A 17,750-nucleotide genomic window follows, 5' to 3' on the forward strand; every position below is an offset into this window, starting at 1 on the left:
AAATTGGTATATAGAAAGGCATTTTCTCAGCCCAGTAAGGAGGGTCTACCCAATCTTACCGTGCGCATAGCACTTAATGGTGAGAGAATGAATATTTTCTCTGCCCTCGGGAACAATGCAGGCTGTGCCCTTTTGCCATTTCTATTCTACATTATAGGGGAGATCCTAGCCAGTGCACTAAGTTCCTCATCCCCCCCACCCCACCCCACACCAAATACAAGCATTCTGATTGGAAAGGAAAAGACATAGCAGGGCTTCTTAAAGAGATGACCGAGGTGATTCCAACACTTGCACATAAATGCAGAGGGCTGAGGAGAGCCAAACAATTTGGAAAGTGAACGGAGTTTCGGGATTTTCAGTACCTGATTTCAAGACTCACAGCCTTCATCCAGGCCTTGTGCTACTGCGGAAAGATAGAGATCAGTGGACAGAACCGAGAGCTCAGAATATGCTCGGAACTGCGCGGAGGACGGGCTTTTGACAGAAGCACCCAGGCAGTCCAATAGAGAGACGATCCTATTTTCAAGAAAGTCCTGGCATCCCTGGAAAAACACGCCCGTAAAAATGCAACTTGACTCTAAGCTCACATCACAGAGAGCACTTACCTCAAAGCCGTGCCGTGCGTGTCAGAGAGGAAACCACCCGTTATGCCCCTGCAGGGACTGCGGTGCTCAGCTGAACTGCGGGGCGGCTTCTCCTCGACGTCAAATTTCAGAAAAGTCAGGCCCGATCACCCCGGGCATCACAGTGAACCGGCTAAAGCAGATGCCCTGCAGGCTCCCCTTGAGACCCACATCCCCGACCTCCTTTAGTCGCCCCAAGACCTCCTTCCCTTCCCCTTATCCAAACCTGCTCTGCGGGGCTGGGCCCCCGCCCGCCGACCCGCCCCCGCCCCCGCCGACCCGCCCCGTCCAGGCTTTCTGCTGTAGTTCAAGGGAGTCGCCAGCAGGTGGCGGCGCTCTCGTAGCACAGGCCAGAACCCGGCCCGGAGCAAAGAGCCGGTGATCCCGCTTGGGCAGCATTCGCTTCCTGTAAATGGGTAAAACACGAGGCTGACATTTGTAGGTTTTCGAGTTACCGGAGACGCAAGATTTCGAGCGAAAAAGACCCAGGAAGGACCATGTGCTTCCGATGACATGCATGCTACCACCGTGATTTTCCGACCCAGCGTGGGGAGCGGAGGCCCCCGGGGTCCCCAGGTCTGTTCAGAACTCCATTAACACCCGGAGACGGCCAGTCCTGTCCTGAAAGGAGGCGCCTTGCGGTTCCAGCCGGCTTGGGAGGGGAGAGCCGCCGGGCTGGAACCCCGGCTCTTTGGGCTATGAGGCGGGTGCCAGGCCCCTCGTTCGTACTCTCCGCCCTTCACGTTCTTCCTGGGCACACGGATTGGCAATTCCGAGGTCCTGTGAGCAATCGGGGAAGTCAGGCAGGCCAGGGAGTCAGCCCTGGGCACGGAGCCCGGCGCGTGGGAGCGGTCTTGGGGAAGGAGGACTGGTCTCTATTGGCTAGGAGCCTTCCTCGGAGCCGGTCATACAGGCTGCTCCTTCTCCGGGAAGCCAAAAGGAAGCCCAATGTCGGTGTCAAGGCCATGGACTCTGTCGCTGGGTCCAGCAGCGGGACAGCTTCCCAGTGGCCGTGGGAAGAGCCCGGCGGCTCCCTGAGCCCCAGCTTCGTGGCCGGCGAGAGGAGCACGGGCCACATCCTCCAGGCAGGCTGTCTCGGGGTCCGGATGTCGCCATGCTGCGGGGGTGCCGGGCGCAGGGGATGAGCCGCGGAGATCACAGCCGCCGGGGCGCCCTGCACACCGGGAGCGCCGTCCCTAGAGCTCTGGTTCCCGAGACGACTCCTTTCCTTGGCCGTGTCCGCACCTCGTCTGGCCCCTCTCCTCGGCCAGCCCTGCGCTGGGGGGTGGAGGACTGGGGGGCGGGGGCGACAGCAGGGATGGAAAAGGAGAGAAGGAGAACCGGAAGCAGAGGGCATTCCATCTGTCCACACGGGTCCCCCTTTGGGAAAGACAGCCGCCTGTGACTCTGATGGCTGTCCTGCAGCTCCCGTCTGCAGGGAGGGCCCGGAAGCTCCCAGGTCTCCTCTGGGCCCGGCCTTGCTGGAAACGTCCTGTGTCCTAGCGTGCCTGACCGCTTGGCCCCCAGCAGCCACAGCAGCAAGACTCTGGGTGCTGTCCGTCTGTCTGTCTCACTCAGCAGTGCCTCTGGGAGCTCTGAAGCACAAGAGCCTGGCCACATTCCTGCCCCGACTCTGTTCCTTCCTGTGATTTCAACTTTTCTCCTGCCAGGGAGAACCAGGCCTTGCCATGCCTCGAAGTTCTTGTCCCTGCTTCCTGAGAGCTCTCTACGCAGGGCCCACTTACTCCCCACTTTTGTGTCCAGCCCAGCCGGGAGGCGCTCCAGCCCGCCTTGTTTGTTGTGGGGGAAGAATTTGGAATCCCAGCGTTTCAGAAACCAAAGATAATCTTTATGTTTCTTTGCTGCTGATCCTCATTTGATTTGGTTTGGTTTGATCATCATCGCTAATAATATTTATTGGACGCTGAAGAGGAACAAGGCCTTGGAGTAGGTACCTTCTAGTACTGGATTCCATAGTGTTCTTTTTTTTTTTTTTAAGACTTTATTTATTTATTTGACAGACAAGTAGGCAGAGAGGCAGGCAGAGACAGAGAGAGGAGGAAGCAGGCTCCCCACTGAGCAGAGAGCCCCATACAGGGCTTGATCCCAGGACCCTGGGATTATGACCTGAGCCGAAGACATAGTCTTCAACCCACTGAGCCACTCAGGCGCCCCCATAGTGTTCTTTATAGACAATGTAGGTGAGACGCAACCGCTTCAGACATAAGGCACCCAAGAAACAATTAAGTTGTTTTTGTTCCTAATCTTTATTATTTTTTAAAGATTTTGTTTATTCATTTGTCAGAGAGAGAGAGAGCACAAGCAGGGGAAGCTGCAAGAGGAGGGAGAGAAGAAGCAGGGAGCCCGATGTGGGGCTCGATCCCAGGACTCTGGGATCATGACCGGAGTCAAAAACAGATGCTTAACCGACTGAGCCACCCCAGCCCTTTTGTTTTTAATCTTGAAAGCTTTTTCCCCCTCAATCTTTTTTTATTTTTTTTAAGATTTTATTTATTTATTTGACAGAGAGGTCACAAGAAGGCAGAAAGGCAGGCAGAGAGAGAGGAGAAAGCAGGCTCCCCGCGGAGCAGAGAGCCCGATGTGGGGCTCGATCCCGGGACCCTGGGATCATGACCTGAGCCGAAGGCAGAGGCTTTAACCCATGGAACCACCCAGGTGCACCACCTCAATCTTTTTTTAAAAAAGATTTATTTGTTTTAGAAAGAGAGACAGAGAGTGAGTAAGAACACGTGAGTCGGTGGGGTGCCGAGAGAATCTCAAGCAGACTCCCTGCTGAGAGCAGTGCCAGACTTGGAGCTCCATCTCACTACCCTGAGATCATGACTTGAGCTGAAATGAAGAGTGAGAGGCTCAACCAACTGAGCCACCCAGGTGTCCCTCCCCTCGATCTTTCAATCTGGCTTTAAGCAAAGCAATAGAGTAAATGAGGTTAAAATTATGCCAGAAAGATGGTCAGAAGGCATAGAGGGGAGGAAATGGGGCAGGCAAGAAAAGGCATTTTACAGGTATCACCTAAAGCATTTCCTGAGTCCAAGTTGCCCTTGTGTCTTGCTGGGGGACAGCGACAGCCTCTAAACTGGAAGCCTTTTCGCTTCTATGCTTGCCCCTCTGTCCTATATACAGTAGCAAGGCTGAATTGTTTTTGTTTGTTTTGTTTTGGGTTTTTTTTTGTTTCTTTTTTTAGGGCTGAGTATTTTAAAGACTTTATTTATTTATTTGATGGACAGAGATCACAAGTAGGCAGAGAGGCAGGCAGAGAGAGAGGAGGAAGCAGGCTCCCTGCTGAGCAGAGAGCCCGATGCGGGACTCCATCCCAGGATGCTGGGATCATGACCTGAGCTGAAGGCAGAGACTTTAACCCACTGAGCCACCCAGGCATCCCAGGGCTGAGTATTTTAAAATGGAAGCTTATAGTGAGCCCTGGGTATTATGTAAGACTGAAGAATCACCGACCTCTACCTCTGAAACCAATGATACATTATATGTTAATTAATTGAATTTAAAGGAAAAAAAAAGCCCAAAGCAAACCAAAACAAAAAACCAGAAAGCATGTTTCTTCTGCTGCTTTAAGCCCTAGGATTCGGCACTTAGGCCACGCAGTAGGTCCCTTCCTTCTGCTGTTCTCTTGTGTTCTGCCAGTGATTCTCCCAGATGTGCCTTGAGAGGAGCTGTCCTTTTTGGAGGGAGAGGCTCACTCTGATCATTTCACGGGACCTCCTTGTCATTTGGACCTCTACCTAATGTGACATCTCAAAGAGGTGTTGCTGACCACCCTGTGCCCCGCCTGCTTCTTGGTTGTCTCTCAACTAGAGAATGTTTACCCCAGGAGGGCAGTGTCCTTGTCTGTCCTGCCCCCCATTTATTCCCAACACTTAGAACCGTGCCTGGCACGTAACAGGTGATTGATAAATATTGGCTTAATGATGATCAAGATAGTCCCACTGGGTTTTCTTTCCCTTTTCCTTAAGCATACGGTGATTCTTCATGTGGTTTTGCACTGCTTCCTGGTGCCTTTAAGCTCGTAAGTGGAAAAGGGAACCAGATACGAATTCCTGTACTTGAGGAACTGTGATTAAGTGCTTCGGCAGTTCTAAACTTTAGCTTGGTTCAAGTCTACTTACCTCCAGGCTGTGAGTTTGGATAATAAATGGGAAAGCTCTTCTGAACTGTGGAGCCCTATCCTAGACCACAAGAGTGGACTGATGAGGAAGTGGAAGTCCAGAAAAACTAGGTGGTAGTAAGTGAGCAGAGATTTGTGTAGGTACCCAAGCTATAAAGCACAAGTCCTAAACAATGTGTAAATGGATTGATTTTAGACAGATAAAATACCATCTCAAGGGACGCTTGGGTGCCTCAGTTGGTGAAGCATCTGCCTTTGGCTCAGGTCATGATCCCAGGGTTCTGGGATCAAGCCCCCCATCGGGCTTCCTGCTCAGCGGAAGCCGTCTTCCCCATCGCCCTCTGCACTGCTCCCCCCAACTCGTGCTCCCTCTACCACATTCTCCCTATCTAAAATAAATTAATAGAAGTCTTTAAAAGTTAAAAATCAACACCAATTAGACATTTTCAGAAGAGGGAAGAGATATTGAACAGCAATAGGAGACTTCATTTTAAAGGCATTTTTTTCCTTTTCAAAAATTTTCTCATCTATTTCTCAAGTTGTTTGGCCTTGAGGATTTTACGTGAGCTCATAGCACCCTTGTCGACATGGTTTTCGGACCACAATACACGCACTGCCTTTCAACATACAATAGCATTGCTTAGAATCTTTTGTCTTCTGCTTTTTTTAAAACCTGGGATAGAATTTTCTGAAATTCTACTCATATAATTATCCCAATTATATTAAAGCTCAATAGTAACTACAGAATCATGTTATAGTGTAGTGGAAATGTCTTGCCTCTTCTAGGCATTTGGGGCTTTTTGTAGAGACAGCACAGTGTTCCAGCACTATAAGCTCTGGACTTCGGTGCCCTCGGTTGGAAATCCAACTCTCACTTACTAATAGTGACGCTGACCAATTATTCAACTACTTGGGACTCATTTAAATTAGCTCCCCGTTTAATGGCATGCCTGGCTGGCTCAGTTGGTGGAGCAGGGACTCTTGTTCTTGGTGTTGTGAGTTTGAGTCCCATGATGAGGGGTAGATTGTACTTAAAACTTAAAAAAAAATCTTTAAGAAAAAGAAACAAATGAGTTCCCCATTTAAAATATGGAGCTAATAAAAATCTATCTTACAAAGTTGTTGGGGAGAGTCAGTGAAAATCATGTATGTATAATACCTTGTGCATAGTAAATGTTCAGAATTTTGCTGATTCTTAGAATCTTAGATCAAGGGGCGCCTGGGTGGCTCAGTGGATTAAGCATCTGCTTTCAGCTCAGGTCAGGATCCCAGGTCCTGGGATCGAGCCGACATAGGGCTCCCTGCTCAGAGGGAAGTCTGCTTCTCCCTCTGCCTGCTGTTCCCCCTGCTTGTGCTCTCTTTCTGACAAATAAATAAAATCTTTAAAAAAAGAATCTTAAATCAATAAAATATTGAATATTTTCTCAGATACATCTTATATTTATCATTCAGTAGTTCAAACATATAACTTATTAGAAGCATAGAAAAAACTAAAGGCACAACCAGTTTTCAATGCACGCAGTGAAAATGTACTTAAAAGTTTTGAAGAACATTGTCCCACATACGTGAAAAATCCATTTTACCATGAAATTTGAATTATATGAGGTTGGAAATCTGGAAAAAAGACTATCCCCAGATTTCACTAATTTTAATTTAATTTAATTTGATTATTTGACAGGGAGTGTGCACAAGTACAAGGTAGGGCAGAGGGAGCAGGAGAAGCAGGCTCCCAGTGGAGCGAGGAGCCGGACTAGGGGCTCCATCCCAGGACCCCAGGATCATGACTCTAGCCAATGGCAGACGCTTAACCGACTGAGCCACCCAGGTGCCCTAACCACTCATTTGTTTAACTTGTCATTATATTCTATTTGAGTCAGAATAATCTTTATTTCAAAATACATCATTTTCATTATATAAAAATATAAAAATCCAGCAAAACCAGAAATATGAATATATTTTCCTGGGCTTTCACATTTGCTGATTTTTGCAATCTCTCTCTCTCTCTCTTTTTTTTTTTTTTTTTTTTTGGAGAGAGAGCGAGTGCACACATGCACAAACAGGGTGAGGGGAGGAGGGGCAGAGGGAGAAGGAAAGGGGGAATCTCTCAAGCAGACTCCCAATCTAGCACAGAGCCCAATGTGGGGCTCGATCTCATGACTCTGAGACCATGACCTGAGTTGAAAGCAAGAGTCAGATGCTCAACTGAGGCACCCCTGCGATCTTTTTCAATATAACTTACAACCTCACCCCTGTTTCCAGTCTTATTATACCAGTGTTAAGTGCAGAAAGATCTGCAATAAATACATTTTTTAAAAAGGCAAAGTTGTGAAACTCGATCTCATCCAACAGGTTCTGTGAGAGTGGAGGTAAGCATCTAGGAGAGAAAAGGAAGTAGGGCATGGCAGTTGGAAGTTTTTATCTGGAGTTCTTTCAGTGATCTTTGTCCATTGATTCATGTTTAAAGATGCATGTGAACTCAATGTTATTGAAATCTCCCTTTTTATCAATAGTCCCTGTACAGCTCATATACTTCCTTGTCTAGAAACCGATCTCCCATTGCCGTCAACAACTCTCTCAGATAATGTTCCTGAGTCATGCCTGTTGTTTCTTCACGAAACCAAGCAAAAGCATTTCAGATGACGTCTTCTGGATCTGTGCCATTCAACTTCTCACCAAACATTATGAGGAGCAAGGTGAAATTTACAGGCCCCCTAGTGCATCCTTCATCATGGCACTGAGGTGTGCGTCAGTTGGATTCTGCCCTAGAGAAGTGAGCATAGCATGCAAATTATCCTTGTTGATGAAACCATCTCTGTTCTGATCAGTCATGCTGAAGACCTTGAATTCCTAAATCTGTGGCTGGTCAAACATGGCAAACACATGGTATGTTGCCTTCTTGGTCTTTGCCTTTTTGCTCCACGTGCTGGCTCTTTCATTCTAGAGATGTGTCCTTTAGAAGCTACAGTTCATGTTGTCTAAAGTCAGTCTCATTACAGCATAAATGAGGATCCAGTCAGCCATCATCGTAGAAATTGTTTCATTCAACAGAGCTGGCCGCCAGATGCCGTACTGGGGCTGCACTGTGCCTGGGTTTTCAGAGTTCCTGTCAGCTGGGTGTGGAATGAGGTTGACAAAATGGTGGTACGTGCTGAGGCTGGGTAGTGGGTACACCCGAGATTGTTAGACTTTTCTTTTGAATTTGCTGTGTGTTTGAAAATTCCCATAATTGGGGTGCCTGGGTGGCTTGGTCGATAGAGAATCTGCCTTTGGCTCAGGTCTTGATCCTGGGGTCTTGGGATTAAGCCCTGTGTCAGGCTTCACGCTCAGTGGGGAGTCTGCTTCTCCCTCTCCCTCTGGCCCACCTCCTTGTGCTCTCTGTCAGTCAAATGAATAAATAAAATGTTAAAAAAGAGAAATTTTCCAAAATAAAAGTTGGCTAAAGTATCTTCTACCCCAGAAGGGCTGTAATCCAATGGTTTTCGAGCTCTTTTAAAAAATAAACAAAAGGAACCCCTCTTTTTTTCAAACAAGGTGGAAAAAACTTAATATGTAAAACAATCTGTAGGTGGAAGCTTAATATGTGAAATACATCCAAGGGATGCCGCTCAGGCTGAAGCTTGGGGGGCTGGCCATGTGGCCATGGGAGTTTGGCCTCTGGACTTTCACCCACACCAGTCCGTGAGCCACCCGCACCGGGCAGTCCCTTAGGCTTGCTCACTACTCAAGTATGGTCTGGGGACCGGTAGCAACAGCAGCGCCTGGGGGCTGGTGACTCTGAGGCCCCATTAGTGAGCTTCCTGGTTTTACAACTGAACTAAAGCAGGCTCACAGGCACAGGCACAGAGCTAGACAACGAGAGCGGATGGGAGAGCCAAGGTCGGGGGAGAGGTTGCCTGACCTTGAGTCCAGGCATGTCTGCACCCTAAGGCAGGTTTCTCCCTGGGTCCCAGAGGCCAGGCACATGCTTTGTTTCTTCAACCAAGCCCCAGCCTTCTGCCTGGCGCCGCTAGCAGGACCCTGTCCTGTGTCCTTGTATCTTATTCTATAACTACCTTACCTAGTGCCAAGTTCCTGCAGAACTGGGGTCAAAAATGGTCCCACTATTCCCCCCCTCAACACATTCTTCACACCAGTCCTTGCTAAAAACTGTTTTTGATGAGTCGGGCAGCCTCCTGGGCCAAATCCTTGGAGGCTAGACATTTGGCAATTAGGGTGTTCCCAGGTGGGTTTGAGTTCGAGACTAGGATTCCAGTTTCTGGCAGGTTCTGGGATGAGCAATGTGGGGACTGTGGTCCACTTTCTTGGCCATGCAATCCCCAATTTCTTCTGCCTCCGCCAAAGCCGTCTGTCAGGCAAGATCCCTGCCACCGGCAACAGACATTTCAGCCTTGTTCCTTCTAAAGACCATTTTATTTTATTTTATTTTTTATTTTTTAAAGATTTTATTTATTGGGGCACCTGGGTGGCTCAGTGGGTTAAAGCCTCTGCTTTTGGCTCAGGTCATGATCCCAGGGTCCTGGGATGGAGCCCCGCATTGGGCTCTCTGCTCAGCGGGGAGCCTGCTTCCTCCTCTCTCTCTGCCTGCCTCTCTGCCTACTTGTGATCTCTGTCAAATAAATAATCTCTGACAGACAGAGATCACAAGTAGGCAGAAAGGCAGGCAGAGAGAGAGGAGGAAGCAGGCTCCCCGCTGAGCAGAGAGCCCTATGCGATGCGGGGGCTCAATCCCAGGACCCTGAGACCACGACCTGAGCCGAAAGCAGAGGCTTTAACCCACTGAGCCACCCAGGCGCCCCCTAAAGACCATTTTATTTATTTTTTCTTTTTTAAAAAGATTTTATTTATTTATTTGACAGAGAGAAATCACAAGTAGATGGAGAGGCAGGTAGAGAGAGAGAGAGGGAAGCAGGCTCCTTGCTGAGCAGAGAGCCCGATGCGGGACTCGATCCCAGGACCTTGAGATCATGACCTGAGCCGAAGGCAGCGGCTCAACCCACTGAGCCACCCAGGCGCCCCTAAAGACCATTTTAAACCGTAATAGATACACCAGAATATTCTTAAACAGAAAGCTTTAGAGTTTTGATTCCTGATCCCACAGGCATGCCCGAGAGGCTGGGAATGCTTTATGTAGCCCTTGCCTTGGGCCACACCGGCCTGGGTTAAACCAGGAGTGGGGGTTCCTGGCAGTTGTGGTGTGTCCTGCCCTAGGACCGCAGGACTGGCTGGATCCTTTCGTAAAGTCCTGGTACCCTGGGGCCAGCCGCAGGCCCAGACCTCATACACACCTGAAATGCAAGACCAGCTCTTCTTTCCTCCTCCTCCTGGGCTTGGTCTGAGTGGCCTCAGGGCTCTTGGAAGCCTCGGAGTGGAAGGGCAGAAAGGGGATTGTGGGTGTGGAGTTGGGAGGAGCCCATGACCCCTTGAAATGACTTGAAGCATTCGGGGCATGATTTGTTGGAAGTGAGTGACTTATGTTAAGCAGCTGTTAGGAATGTTTCCCAGCTCAAGTCCATGCACGTCTCTAACTGTGCAAGAAAGAAAGGGAGCTGGCAAGGTGTGACCGTGAGTGAGGTTCTTTCTGTACCGTTCACCGTCTGGATGAGAGGTCTCATGGGCAGCATTCCCAAATGCCAGATGCATGTCTCTGTCCCGGTCTTTTTGCTGGTGTGATGACGTGGCTTATTAGTAGTGTGGCTTCTGATCAGCACAAGCCTCCATCCATCCAGTGAGGTCTTAAAAATTTGGACTATTCCTATCAGTCTGGAATGGCAGCGTGAGGACCTTCATGAGCCTGCTCCTCCAAAAAGCCATAAACACACTGGCAGCAATGGTCAAAGTCAACATGTTCAGGACTCTGGATGCTCGCCCAAGGCTTGCAGCAACCTGAGGAGCTTTGATTCAAGAAAAAGTGCTGAACCACAGCAAGCACAGAGGGTTAGTGTCTTTTTCACTTGGACTATTCCTGTCCCCTTTTCCCCAGCTTCAAGAGAGTCTTCAAATCCAGCCTTATAATCTCTCTAACTATAAAAACCAGGCACCTAGAGAATAAGCAAAAAAAAAAAAAAAGCCATAATGGAAAGCAGTCCAAATATCCTTCTGTTAATAGTGATGATGTGATTGGGGTTTGAGATTTGAGCAACCTTTGCTTTTCACTTTATAGCATTTCTATCCTATTAAATTGTTAGAAGAGTATTACTTTTTGTTGTTGTTGTTAAATAAACTCTACCCCAACATGGGGCTTGAACTCACGATCCTGAGATCAAGAATCGAATGCTCTACTGACTGAGCCAGCCAGGCGCCTCACAAGAGTGTTAAATTAAAAATAAATAGTAAAACAAAAGAGCAAATGGGGGCGGAGTTCCTGAAAATGGTCTAGTGATTAAAGAATGGTAGATAGAAACTGCATAGAACTAACTATTTATGACTGTTTCTAATTGAAGACCTGTATAAAACAACCATGTCCTTTTTATTTGATATGCCATCTTCTACATTTTGTCTTAGTGAGATTCCAAAAAAAAAAAAAAAAGAAAAAGAAAAAGAAAAGAAAAGTTTGTAACAGCTTTTATAAACTCACAATTTGACCTTTGGTTCCTGACTCTACTTCCCCTATAAGATTCTAAGTTTGTCCGGTGTGAATTCTCCTCCCATGGTGGTTTTCAGGGACATAACTGTAGCAAGGGGAGAAACAACCAGGGCACGGGGTTATCAGGCAGCCTGGCTCTACTACTGTTTGCAGAAATCACTATTTCAATTCATCTTTCAAACTAACAGCTAGGGGCCCCTGGGTGGCTCAGTGGGTTAAGTGTCTGCCTTCGGCTCAGGTCATGATCTCAGGGTCCTGGGATCCAGCCCCACATCGGGCTCTCTGCTCAGCAGGGAGTCTGCTTCCCCTTCTCCTTCTGCCTGACTTTCTGCCTACTTGTGATCTCTCTCTCCCTGTCAAATAAATAAATAAAATCTTAAAAAAAAATACTAACAGCTAACCAGAAGCCATCATAAGCAGATTTCTGTGCCCGCTGTGATAGGCCAATCTGGAGGCTGAAACTATTTTTGATAGAATAATGCATCGAGGGCCCAAGAGGTACATTAGCGAGGGCTTTGGGTAGCTACCTGCTGTGATAATATCCCCACAATTATTTCGAAGGCTGTCTGTATGAATGAGCTGAGGAAAAAAACCTGCCAGGAATAAAATCCCCCGCCTCCCACTCCAGACACAACAGTTATTCATGTTTTGTTTGAGACCAGGAAGTAACCTGCAGGGTTCAAACTCTCCCATAATTATTGGAAAGTATCTCTGCTTAAGACCAGGAAGTAACCACTGTGATCAAATCCCCCACAGTGACCTATTGACCATGGATAGGCTTTGGATCTTCTTTGATGGCCCTAAAGCTGTAGATGCAGTTTGGGGCTAATGTGAATTGGGAGAGGGTCCACTGCTTTCATCAGTTTCCTGAAGTGGCTCGTGGCCAAAAGAAATATAAGGTCCATTGATCTGAGGGTTTGCTGGATTGAAAGTAGGAAGTACCAGACCGATGAAAGGCATTCCTTTCCCCCCACCTCCTCCCGAGATTCTTCAAAGACCTTGTTGAGTCTGGGATAATCCTTGTACCTGAAGATTTTTGGCAACTTGATCATTTTAAATAAAGGTTATTGAAGAGATAGCCTGCGTGAGGAGAACACTCAGATCCTCCTCTGTCACTTTGAAAGCACAAACCAAATATCCCATGTGAAAGGAACCTTTCCTGGACCAGGAGGCAAAGAGACATCTTTATAGCCACAGCTGGGAATTTCAGAGCACAGAAGGTTATAGAAACAACCCTTGTTACTTTGTACTAACGTACGACCCTGGCCCAAATTCTGTTTAGGATTCCTTCCTCCCGGAAGCTCGCAAAGTTAAGTTTTCTTTGCCCTGCCCGTGCCTCATAGATTTATTGTTTCTTTCTCTAAAAAGGATGAAAACTTCCTGCCTTGGTCATTTCTTTAGGTCTTAATTTCATTACTGGTCCTCCGTGCACATTAATAAAACTTTTTTTTTTCTCCTGTTGATCTGTCTCATGTCAATTTAATTCTTATTCCAGCTGGAAGAACTTGAAGAGTAGGGAAAGAATTTTTCCTTCCCTACAGATGAAGCCCTGGGAGAGGAGCTGGTGTGAGGAAAACATGATAAGGCAGAAGGGTGCTTCCAAGCTCCTGACCTGGGAAGGATCTTCAGGGAGAAGGATCTGTCCTAGCTTTGAAAGTAACCCCAGTCTTAGGCTGTGGAGCCTAGAGGAGAGGGCAGCTGGGTGTTTCTGGATGTGTGGCCCAGGCAATAAGTAACTGCTATGTTAGGAACCATCATAGATCCTGTTGCTATTGGATTCAGGGGAATTGCCCCTGGAGTCGGCAAAGATAGGACCAAGCGCCAGGGCTGAGGGAGAGACGCTACCCAGCCTGGAGTGAAATGGGCTGGAACAATGCAGAAGCATAACATACAAGGAGCACTGACTGGCATCCCAAGTTCATGGCTCACTAACTGTGTGCACTTTGCCCTTAGCCTTTTGAGATCCCATTTCCTTCTCTGCAGACTGTGAGTTTGGGACTAATGACGCTCCCGAGCATATATCTTTCAGAGTTTCAGGTTTAAAACCTTTGTTTATGTTTCCAAAAGTCAGGAAAGTGTGACTTTGGAGCTAATTTGTGCAAGTAAGATGGAACTAAGCTGGTCATCTATATAGTGTATCTACCTGGGGCCCTGAGATGCCTCCTGCCACATGACAGTAGAGTAGATTTTGATGTCTCAGATCATTATGATTGAATGAAATGCTGGAGAGGAAAGGACTGGAAGTGGCATGATGCTCAGAGCTGCAACCAGAAAATTGCTGCCCTCAGAGGAGAAGTAGATGCATTAATTTCTCTGGTAAAGGCAGTAGAATTGACCTGAAGGAAATTGGGTGAAGATCCTGTTTGGAGGTGCAAATTTATCACATGAATCAAATAAACCTTTGGGGGACAATTCTTTTAAAACAAAATTTATTTATTTACTTATTTGAGAGATAGAGATAGAGAGAGAGAGCACACAGAGGGAGGAGCAGAGGGAGAGAATCTTCAAGCAGACTCCCTGCTGAGTGCAGAGCCCAACACGGGGCTCTAGCTCCTGCTCCTGAGATCATGACCTGAGCTGAAAACAAGAGTCGGATGTTCAACTGACTGAGCCTCCCAGGCGCCCCTCGGGAGACCATTCTTAGTCTAGGTGGAGGATCATCACCATAGAGGCTCACCTGTACCTTCAAAGCTGAAGGATGTGTTCATGGAGCATCAAACTTCAGAAATGGTTGATGACATATCCAGGAACAGTCTCGCATCTTCTTGTAGGAAAGCCAATTGTTTGAACCCTCTTGGGAAGCAGTTTTCAAATATTTAGTAAAAGCCATGAAGCTGTTTATAACTTCTGACCTAGTGATTTCCATTTTGGAGATTCTATCCTAAGGAAATGGCCCAGATGATTGAAAATTCATCATAAACGGATTGTCATCCCTCTGACACCGATCTCACCAGAATATGGAAAAATGATTCATAAAGTATGCAAAACAACTGATGTACTATAGTCCAACCCCTCCCCTCCAGGCCCCGCAGCTGCCCAGCATCCACACATGCTCTTCTTTCTGTTCGTTTACTTGCAAAAATGTACCCTGTGTCACTATCATATGCACTGTGCCAAAGGCACTCACCCTTTTCTCAAAGGAGACAACCCAAAGTCTCATCCTTCTTTTTTATCAAGTTTCAAGTGCAATACCTCCAGGTGATGGTCTTTGCTTTTGTTCATTTCTAGATGTAGTACTTTTTAAAAAAATATTTTATTGATGTATTTATTTGAGAGAGAAAGAAAATGAGAGAGAGAGGGCAAGAGAGGGGAGAGATCAGAGGGAGAAGGAGATTCCCCACCAAGCAAGGAGCCTGATGTGGGACTTGATCCTGGGACTCCAGGATCATGACCAGAGCTGAAGGCAGTTGCTTAACCAACTGAGCCGCCCAGGTGCTCCCAGATGTGGCACTTCTTAATTCATAATTTCGCCTGCAGTTTAAAGGAGAGCGTGACCCACTCCCAATAGTCCCAATACAAGATGAGAGTAAGATAACAGAATATCTGTAATACCATGTCCATTTAGAAAAGGAAAGGGAGAGGAGAGCCTGCATGGCTCAGTAGGTTAAGTTTTCGACTCTTGATTTCTGCTCAGGTCATGATCTCAGGGTCCTGGCGGCACTGAGCCCCACATCAGACTCCGTGCTCGATGGAGAATCTGCTTGTCCCTCTTCCTCTTCTCCCCCCCTCACTCGTGCTCTCCTTCTCTCTCCTTCTCTCTGAAATAAATAAATAAATCATTTGAAAAAAGAAAAGGAAGGGGAGAAATCACTCATGGTGGTCCTCAAAATGCCGCATATCTCTCCACACTCTGCTGGAGAGGAGAAAGCAGGGACTCCCCATTCTGATGAAAGAGTGAGTTGCTTGAGCCATATTTCTGCTGCCCCTGGTTTCTGCTCTCTGGGAAGATAAACCTTGTCCCTCCTTGTCCTGCCCACATCTGAATAAGGTACAGGGAAGGAGTCCTCTTCTGGGGGTGTGGAAGCCTCCTTCCTGATGGTAGGGTAAGTATATGGTGGGGTAAGCCTTCAGGTCTTTGATTCTGAGTCTGGAAATTTCTCCAGCAAGATGACCCCTTTATCAAATTAGGAGGTGGGGGATCTCTTTGCTTCTGGTCAATGCTATAGACTAATGATTAAAGAAGACAGTTACCAAACAATAGATTTCAGGGTGTGTGGCTTTTCAGTCCTTGTTGCTAAGACCAATCCCCTGGCTTTGAGCTTAATGACCTTTGATTTCTGCTATAGGATAATTATAAACAATAACCTGGGATGGAGAGGGTCTATGGGGATAATTGATATCCTTTCCAGGCAAGGAATGTCCAGCCTGAGTTGCATAGAAAAGGCTTGGAGGATCAGGCTTGGCTCCTCTTAGGTTTCTGCCTTAACTGGTTCTACCTTCACCTTGGGGCAGATAACTGGACTTTGTCCACGTTGCACTGTTGTCTGATTCAACCATCTTGGAATTAGGATGCAGGGGTCCTATTAGAACAGCTGTATTTTCATCTTTGTCTGTCTTAAGATGGATCAACCTCATCATCCAAAACTTGTCTCTTCCTTATAGTACCTCTTTGAATGCCACAAGGAGCAACCAAAAGGATACCTGTATTGAAGTAATATAACCAGGTTCGCCATTTTCTAACACAAGACAGAGAGCTTTTCTCTGTCCTCCACCCAACCTTTCTTTAGTCAATTCTACATTATTCAGACTGGCCCTTACCAGACCACACTTATAGGAACCAATTTCTGTATGGGATTCTTCCACTAGTCTATGATGGAAGAATGGAATCATTGTGTTCTTGTGATAAGTTCAACTGAATGTGTGTCAAGTAATGTTGGATTGTGAGATGACGGTGGATGAGTGAAAATTTTCCATACTTCAATTTTAGTTTTTCTGATGTCTGCTAGTGCTTATGCCCCAAATATTTAGGTGGTTTGAAAGTGTTAGTGCCCTCTAGCCAGTGACTACCAGGAGCACACCTGTAGTTGAACAAGTTGGGTTTATTACTCTTTACAGGTGAGGAAAAATGAACACAGTGGAGGAAACCATAAGGTCTTTCAGTAACAGCAGTGTGATGGGATTCTTCCAAGTAGGTAAGACCAAAGGGTAAGAGGGAGGCAGAAATTGAGCAAGAAAGCAATAGAAGGATTGGAGTTTATCCAGGCATCCAACCTAGATAAGAAGTCATATCACAGAAAGATAATTTTGAGATCACTGGGAAGGAGGACAGTGGTCAACAGCATTCAATAATAGGGAGATGACCAGAAAGAAAAGGACTGAATTGTGTCAAGACCAATATTGACTGAGTAATAGGGGTAGAATCCAGATTGCAACAGTTGAGGAGTGGATAGGAGAGCAAGATTTGGAGACAGCAAATACAGACGATTCTTTTGACAAGCATGACCATGAAGGAAGAAGAAAGAATAATAGAGAGTGCCAGAGTCAAGATGTTGATTATGTTGGTATTGTTTTAATGGGAAAGACTTGGGTTTGTTTAAATGCTGGTGAGAAACATTAAAGGGTGGAGAAGAGATTAAAAATAGAGGGTAAAGGGTGGAAATGGAAGAGAGGAATCAGAAAAGAATTCAATCAGTCAGTCAACAAGTGTTTGAGGGGCTACCATATTCTCCACATTATATAGATCCTGAAAATGCAGTGGTAATCAAGACCCAGAGCACAGATGGATGGACTGGACTCAGATGAAGCAACCCATCTTCTGCTGTGACAAAGAGAGAGGAGACAAGGATGGCTGATGAACTGGGGGAGTTTTTAGGGCCAGGAAGGTAGAGAGCTGAGGGGGTTCTTGCCCAACAATGTCCATTTTCCCTGCAGAGTCGGAAGGAAAGTCCTTTCAATACAACTGAGGTTTAAAATTGGAGAAGGTTTCAAATAGTTCTTGTGGGGCATGGAAAAATGTGATGGTTAGTTTATGTTTTGACCTGGCTGGGTCACTATACCAAGATATTTGGTCAAACGCTAGTCTAGATGTTGCTATGAAGTTTTTTTTTTTCCCAGATGATATTAGTGTTTAAATCAGTGGACTTTGAGTAAAGGATATTACTTTACATAATATGGGTGAGCCTCATCAGTCAAAGACCTTAAGAGCAAAAGACCAAGGTCCCCTCGGGAGGAGGGAATTCTGCCAATGGACTGCCTTTGAACTCAAGTTGCATCATCAAATTTTCTCTGGGTCTCCAGCCTGCTGGCTGACCCTGTCAAATTTCAGCTTGTCCAGCTTGTCAGCCTCCACAGTCATGTGAGTTAATTCCTTACAATCATTCTTTCTCAATAGATGGATAGATAGATAATAGAGATATATCCTATTGGTTATGTTTCTCAGGAGAACTCTGACAGAATCTGGAGA

The 17,750-nt window shown here is 46.6% G+C and overlaps 1 pseudogene; it reads right to left on the reverse strand.

Moving 5' to 3' along the window:
* Window positions 1-7,194: 7,194 nt before the first annotated feature.
* LOC116582368 lies at window positions 7,195-15,844 on the reverse strand (annotated as a pseudogene).
* Between the last annotated feature and the right edge of the window lie 1,906 nt (window positions 15,845-17,750).

Source organism: Mustela erminea, chromosome X, assembly GCF_009829155.1.
Source record: "Mustela erminea isolate mMusErm1 chromosome X, mMusErm1.Pri, whole genome shotgun sequence".
Classification (NCBI taxonomy): Eukaryota; Metazoa; Chordata; class Mammalia; order Carnivora; family Mustelidae; genus Mustela; species Mustela erminea.